An 8,215-nucleotide genomic window follows, 5' to 3' on the forward strand; every position below is an offset into this window, starting at 1 on the left:
AAACATATAACATTTAACCAAAGGTATATAACAACGTGAGTTTATAAAACATACATTTTTTATATTTTTAAGAAACAAATAGATACACACTGCGGCTCGGCGCGAACTGAGGAAAGCAGCGGGAACACACAGGATATGACGCGAAAACAGGAAACAAGAAAATAAAAGCTTCTCCGCCAAAATAAAATACAATTTAAAAACAAATATAAAATAAATTATCAAAACGGATTTGGAGTGGAATATAAACATTTTTTGCACACTTGCTACACATGGATGTTAAAATTTCACACTGTGATGACCCTATCAGTATGAAGGGAAATAGGCAAGTCAGATCTGTATCTTCGGGATAAAGACTTGCTCTGAGGGCCAGGTCGGTGTGAAGGGGGCTGGGCACGTGCAGCAGCTGGGGGAGCAGTCGCCCCGTCACCCTCCCTTTTCCGCCCCAGGAAGCCCAGTGCGCGGCCCACCTCGCGGTGGCTCGTGTCCGTGGCGCCTCTGGGAGTGACGTCGCGGTTCTCCCGGTGACTCTGGACACACATTGGGCCCTTCTCCCAGATCTCCCCTGCTACGGTGCTCATCCGGGACCTCGTTCGCGCGGGGCCCTGGGAGGGTTGCCTCAGCTGGCACCTAGCAGCTGACTTAGAACTGGTGCAAACCAGGGGAATCGGACTGTTTAATTAAAACAAAGCCTCGCGAGGGCCCGCGGCGGGTTTTGACGTGATGTGATTTCTTCCCAGTGCTCTGAATGTCAAAGTGAAGAAATTCAATGAAGCGCGAGTAAATGGCGGGAGTAACTATGACTCTCTTAAGGGGCGCTACCATAGAACTCCTGTTCGGTACCTTCCCTCGCGATATGGGAGAAACAGGAGTCACTAGGTTTGTCCTGAGAGGAATTCTCTGACATTTTGCTGGTGAGGGCTAAGCCCCCTTGCCAATGTCGTCATTGGAGCATGGTTACTGGTAATACCTCCCTGTGGTCCCGCTGGTAATGGAGAAATCTGTCTGAATGACCAGGCCCCTGGACCGGAGCTGACCAATCCGGACCCCAGTATCAGGTTATGTCTGTTCCGAGGCTGGGGTTCTGCACAGCCTACCCAGGCTGCGGTGACCTGACTAAAATATGTGGGCGGTGGGGTCACATGATGATTACAACTTATCATGCGACCAGCACTAGATGGCGGCCGTCACGGGGAGATTAAACCCGGAAAGCAGCATTGCCTGCCTGAACCTAGACAAATGCCTCTTCATCTAATTAGTCAGTGTATTCTCATTATGAGTTCGTATGAAATTGTACGAAAAGTTATGCACCGTAATTGCGTACGTTTTTGACGTTTTTTTCGCCGTATTTTGTCATATTTTTACGTCTTGCCACGAGACAAGATATCCTTGTGCATGCGCATCTTAAGCACCATTCAATAACATAGAATTTAACATACAATTAACCCTAACCCTGACCCTAACCCTAACCCTAAGATACAAAACAGCAAGAAACGTAGTTAGAGACATGAAGAAGTAATTATTGCACTGTTTTTCCCAGTTTTATGTCCGTCCGTGGATCTGCTTTTTTCGTCTGTCTGATCTGTTTTTTTAAGAAAAAACGTCCAAAACGTACAAAATACTGTGCATAACTTTTCGTACGATTTCATACGAACTGATAATGAGAATATGTTGAATTAGTGATGTGCATGAATGGATGAATGAGATTCCCACTGTCCCTAACCCCCATCCAGCGAAACCACAGCCAAGGGAACAGGCTTGGCAGAATCAGCGGGGAAAGAAGACCTTGGTGAGCTGACTTTAGTCTGGCACCGTGAAGAGACATGAGAGGTGTAGAAGAAGTTGGAGGCTCCGGTCAGCCATTGAAATACCACTACTCTTATATTTTTTTTTCACTTACCGGGTGAGGCGTGAAGGCGAGCTCTCGGTTCTGGCGTCAAGCAACCCTTGCCCGAGGGATGCGACCCGCATGGGGGACAGTGGCAGGTGGGGAGTTTGACTGGGGCGGTACACCTATCAAACGGTAACACAGATGTCCTAAGGTGAGCTCAGGGAGGACAGAAACCTCCCGTGGAATAGAAGGGCAAAAGCTCGCTTGATCTTGATTTTCAGTATGAATACAGACCGTGAAAGCGGGGCCTCACGATCCTTCTGACTTTTTGGGTTTTAAGCAGGAGGTGTCAAAAAAGTTACCATAGGGATAACAGGCTTGTGGCAGCCAAGCTTTCATACCGACGTCGCTTTTTGATCCTTTGATTTTGGCTCCTCCTACTGTATCATTGTGAAGCAGAATTCTGTGACGATCTCGGCACTGGTGCTGGCTTAATCCCAAACTCGACACACCTGCTCACTCTACCCTGACAACTATTATCACTAATTGGTTACACCTCTATATATACCTCATTTGGATCTGTTCCCAGTCCAGATCGTCTCAAACCAACCGTTGAGTACCTTCCAGCATTTCAATCTTTTGCCTGCCTACCTGTTGCCTGACCTGTTTTCTGCCTTTATTCACCAAGCCTGCCTGATCCCTTATCTGATCCTGTCTGCCTGTCCTGAATCCAAACCAGATCTGCGTCTGGACCCCTGCATCAGTTCTGCCATGGATTGCCTGCCTGTGAGCCTGAACCCCACTCAGTGAGTAGCCGAGTCTGCGTAACCCCTCTGCTTCTCTGAACCTGCCAGTTAACGGACCCTGGTTCGGTCCTGGACCTCTCTTCTGGATTGCCCCTCTGTACCTTTGCTTGGATCACTGGAGTCAGTAAACGGACTGTCTCTGGAGCTCATCAGCCTCAGTCCTCAGCAAACCATCCGCCGCTCAATGGCCACTGCTTCCACAAGCCCCTTCCTCTTACGGACTCTTGCCATGGACCCATCACCGAGCCAATCGCCCACTCTGAGACCCAGTAACAGGTTAGTGATCCAGCCTCAATCCCTCTCTAGTTTTCCTATTGCTGATCACTAACCTGTTGTCTCCGCCACAGGGGATTTCCTGACTAAGAGCCGCCTACGCGCTCCCTGTGCCACACAGTCATAAATACAATCTGTTGCATTCCACTGACCTGTCTGAGTTGTTTCCTGGATCGAATTTCCTGCACGTTACAAATTCACAAAGCGCTGGATTGTTTGCCCACTAATAGGGAATGTGAGATGGGTTTAGACCGTTGTGAGAAAGGTTAGTTTTACCCTACTGATAATGTCTTGTTTCAATAGTAATCCTGCTCAGTACGAGAGGAACTGCACGTTCAGATATTTGATGTATGTGCTTGGCTGAGGAGCCAATGGGGCGAAGCTACCATCTGTGGGATTATGACTGAACGCCTCTAAGTCAGAATCCCATCTAGGCTGGATTCTGACTTAGATGCAGCGCCTATACAGCAGCACCGCATCGCTTCGGTTGGTCTCTGATATCCGGCCCTTGGGCCGGTGAGGAGAGCCGCTGGTGACTGGGCTGGGGTGTGGCCGGACGATGGTCACCCCTCCTTGATCTCACATCGCATGTTTGTGGAGAGCGTGGAGCTAAATGATTCGCAGACGACCAGATTCTGGGTCTGTTTACAAATATTCCAAAAAAGTTAAAAATAAACCAGTGGACTTCGTTTTTCAAGATTGAAGTTTACTTCCCATCCCGAAAGCTTATTTTAAAATAAGGAAGGGATAGGAAGCAAAACATTTTCAAGCTTAGAAAACAAAGTGGTTTGTTTTCAACTTTGGATGACTGAGAAAGTGCTAAAACTTCAGTTTTAACTGAAATCCGCAAACAGCTTTCTAGTGGTATGTATGAAAGCTTTCTATTAGTGTGTATGAAAGCTTTCTAGAAGTGTGTATGAAAGCTTTCTAGTAGTATATATGAAAGCCAGAACATAATCTAAGCCATAACAAAGCTTTGTTGGGCTACTCTACAAAGCTTGGAACTCAACGCTTATCCAGACATTTTTAATTGAGAAAGCTTCCTGGATGGGAAGCGAAATGTCTTCAAACTTGGAAAACAATTATAACTTGCTGTTATAATTAGAAAAGATGGATCCAGAATTCAAACAAGACAAGTGTGTGCATGTGCATCAATCACAAACATAATAGTCGTTCACCTTCTCCTAGTCCTTATTCTGGGAATAGCCAAAATGTTAGGTTTGAGATGTTGCTATCACTGGTCAGGAAGTCCCAGAGAATAACTCCAGCCAAGTTATGATGATCCGTAGTCAGGCAAAGGGTCAGACCCATGAAGACAATTGTAGGCAGGAGGTACAGGAGGACAAACTAGAATCTGTAGTTGGGGGCTAAGTCCATGGTTATAGCCAGGTGATCAGAAGTCTAATGAAGCACCAGAGGGAAATCCACATCGAGGTTGAGAAACGGTTCCAGATTAGGCAACGGGTAGGTAGACAAAGAGATCAGGGTCAGCCAAAAAGGGCAGGCAGTCAGGACAGACAGGAATCAGGCAGGCTCAGAAACAGGGACAGATCAGGTCAGGCATACAGGCAGGAAGTCAGGAATCAGAATGCTGGAATAGATCTCATCTATTGCTTGAAATAATCTGGCACTGATTCGTGGTGTGAAGGCTGGTTATATACTCATAGGTGCAGGTGGATCAGATTAGTATGAATGAGAATGGGGGGTGAACAGGTGTGTCTTGTGAGGAATCAGACCAGCATTAGTGCTGGGATAATGACATTTGGATTTTCAAATCTTTTATGAAATTGAATTATCCTTTTGAATGCCCACCCTGTGTGACCCTTCTGGGCCCGATCATTGTCCAAATGGTTTCCGTTTTTTCATTTTCTGTGACAGTCTTTGCCCTAACCACTAGGCCGCCACTCCCCACTACCATGCTAAGGCTTAATGCCAAAACCTGCCCTAACCACTTGCCCTTAACCACCAAGTGTCCCTCTCAAGAAAGTTCAAAGCTGTTGAAAGCGCCCGGATTGTACATGGGGGTATAAATGCTAATGGAATGGCCTCTTCCCTCCAAAAGAAAGGGAAAGCAGTTGTTCCTAAGCCAACACCGTGGGATGTGAGTCAAAGTGCTACATGGGTCTGAGTTTTCAAAATTGTATCCAGCCGCATCCGTAGAGTTCAGAACTGAGACCCGACCCGTTACCCCATTTAAAACTGGCAGTTACACTAAGCGGAGCTACCAAATCACATCTGCGATCGCTGTCTGCTCTTATATTATGTCTATGGTCATAGCCCTCTGGCAACAGGCAGTTGAGTAGGAGCCAGTTCCATAAATTAACTCAATTAATCCAGCTAATAACTGCAATTTGCTCACTTAGGAGGGTTCAGTCTCTTACATAGAAAAGGTAAGACCCCTGAATTGTCTGTTAAAATTCAGTTGCCGCCACCAATTTAGTGATTTAGACTATGGCTATCAGCAGAATTATTAATCACCAACCAAATAAATGTGTCTCTGTTCATCTGGATGCTACTAAAATAGGAGTAAATCCAGCCTGAATGGATTTAATTTCAATTAGATTTTATGTTGAAAAATAAATATTGGGTTAGGGTAATGTAATGAGGCTGAAAGAGAATGGGTTAGCTTAGCTGGCCCCAGGGATTCTGGTCCGGTCGGGTCCAGCTGAATCAAAGGAGAGGTTAACTCATGATGCTAGCCAGTCCCCTGTAGCAGTGTCTTCAGATCCCCGTCACTCATTCAGTCTGTTCATTGAGCATTAGCATTCAGTAAACTCTTAAAACCAACTGCAGTTGAATCAGGAAGCTTATTTTAAATAAAACACAAACACAACTATCTACACTGTGTGCAGAATTATTAGGAAAGTTGTATTTTTGAGGATTATTTTTATTATATGGCCACAATTGTGTTCTCAATCAACCCAAAAGATTCCTTAATACAGTATCAAAGTTTCATATTTTTGGAAGTTGATGTGTTGTTGTTTTTTGTTTTTAGATTTGGCCATTTTATGAGGATGTCTGTGTGTGCAGGTAAATATTACTGTGGAGAATTATTAGGCAACATAATAAAAAACAAATATATACCCATCTCACTTGTTTATTATAACTAGCTAAACCAATATAGCAACTCATAATTCAGAAATAAACATTTGCGACATTAAAAAAAAGCTAAAATCAGTGACCAATATAGCCACCTTTCATCACCATGATGCTCTAAAATCTTCCATCCATAGATTCTGTCAGTGTCTGATCTGTTTGTGATCCACATTGCGTGCAGCAGCCACCACAGCCTCCCAGACACTGTTCAGAGAGGTGGACTGTTTTCCCTACCTCACATTTCATGAAGAACCACAGGTTCTCCATGGGGTTCAGATCAGGTGAACAAGGGGGCCATGTCATTATTTTTTCTCCTTTTAGACTTTTTCTGGCCCTGTTTTTCTTGAATGATGGCGACTTCTTCTTGTACCACTGTTTGAAGAAGGTGTCTTCCAGAAACTGGTAGTAGGTCTGGGAGTTGCTCTTGACTCCATCATCAACCTGAAAAGGTCCCACAAGCTCATCTTTGATGATACCAGCCCATAGCATTACCCCACCTCCACCTTGCTGGCGTCTGAGTCGATAAGGAACTTGCTGCCCTTTACTGATCCAGCCTCATGTCCATCCATCTGGCCCATCAAGACTCACTCTCATTTCATCAGATCAAAACACCTAGGGAGAAATCAGTCTTCAGATATTTCTTGGCCCAATCTTGACGTTTTGTCTTCTGCGTCTTGTTCAAAGGTGGCCTTTTTTCAGCTCTCCTTATCTTGGCCAGGTCCCTGAGTATTGAGCACCTTGTGCTTCTCGGCACTCAAGACATGTTACAGCTCTGAAATATGGCCGAACTGGTGGCTAATGGCTTCCTGGCAGCCTCACGCTTGATCCTTCTCCATTCATGGAGAGTTATTTTGCCTCTTCTTTCTTTCAACACGCTTCTTGCGCCCCTGTTGGCTATTTGCCATGAACCGCTTGATTGTGCGATGATCCTGCTTCAAAAGCTTGGCAATGTCCAAACTGCTGCACCCCTCTGAAAGACATCTGACAATTTTTGACTTTTCACAGTCTGTCAAATCTCTTTTCTGACCCATTTAGCCAAAGGAAAGGAAGTTGCCTAATAATTAAGCACACCTTATATAGGGTGTTGATGTCATTAGGCCACACCCCTTCTCATTACAGAGATGCACACTACCTGATTTACTTCATTGGTAGTTGGCTTTCAAGCCTATACAGCTTGGAGTAGGACAACATGTATGAAAAGGATGATGTGGTCGAAATACTCATTTGCCTAATAATTGTGCATACAGCGTATTCTACCTAGTTCACCCATTTAGAGCACTTATTAGGCATCAGATGTAAGGGGGAAGGATGATCTTACAGTTTTTTGCTCTGTGGAATGAAGGCTTTGCCTCATTTCAGTTCCTCACCTGGTCATGTCCAGTCCGTTCGTCGAACAGCAGCTCTCAAAGAGATTTGGATTAATCCGATGAAATAAGAGGCAACTTTGCTAGGGTGTTGATTTTATAATTCACGGTAGGCAGGACGTCTCCCTTTTAACAACAGCAGTTGGCTTGTAGCTGGGGTCCTTGTTGTAGCAGCTTTGCGTGGCTGCTCTCAGTCTCTGTCTCAGGGAAGGGATGAAAGATCAGTGGCTTCTAATGGCTTCCAACTGCTACTTATGGAAAAGCAATTTTGGGCCCTGCTGTTGCTGTTCTTCAGCAGTTAGATTTAGGTTTGCAGAGCTGGATTAGCTATCCTCTGTCTCTGCTGCAGCAGGCTTCAGGAAACAAGGCACTCAACTCTGTTTTAATCGCAGGTGGGGGAGGGGGACAAAATGTATGAGGTCCGAAGACTCTCTACTGTGATACCACGTAACCGCCTCAGGAAGTGGTTCGGACTGCCCAATAACTTCAACAGGCATTTAAACAGCCTCACTACTCAGTCAAGATGTCAGAGTTTGTAGGAGTTTTGTGGTAAGTTAAATTATTTGTGCTGATGAAGGTTCTCAGTCATCCAGGTCAAAGTCATTCCGTAAAAATTCAAAAAATATCCACTGGACTTGGTTTTCAAGATTTGAAGACGTTTCTCCACCTCTCCAGGAAGCTTTCTCAATTCAAATGTCTGGATCCGCAGTGAGTTTGAGTCTTATATAGACAACGCCTTGTATCGCTTGGAAACATGCAATGGTAACAAGTCCAGTGGGTATTTTTTGAATTTTTACGGAATGACTTTGACCTGAATGACTGAGAACCTTCATCAGCATATTGCATTC

The sequence above is a fragment of the Cyprinodon variegatus genome, unplaced genomic scaffold (assembly GCF_000732505.1).
Source record: "Cyprinodon variegatus isolate N-32 unplaced genomic scaffold, C_variegatus-1.0 Scaffold1302, whole genome shotgun sequence".
NCBI lineage: Eukaryota > Metazoa > Chordata > Actinopteri > Cyprinodontiformes > Cyprinodontidae > Cyprinodon > Cyprinodon variegatus.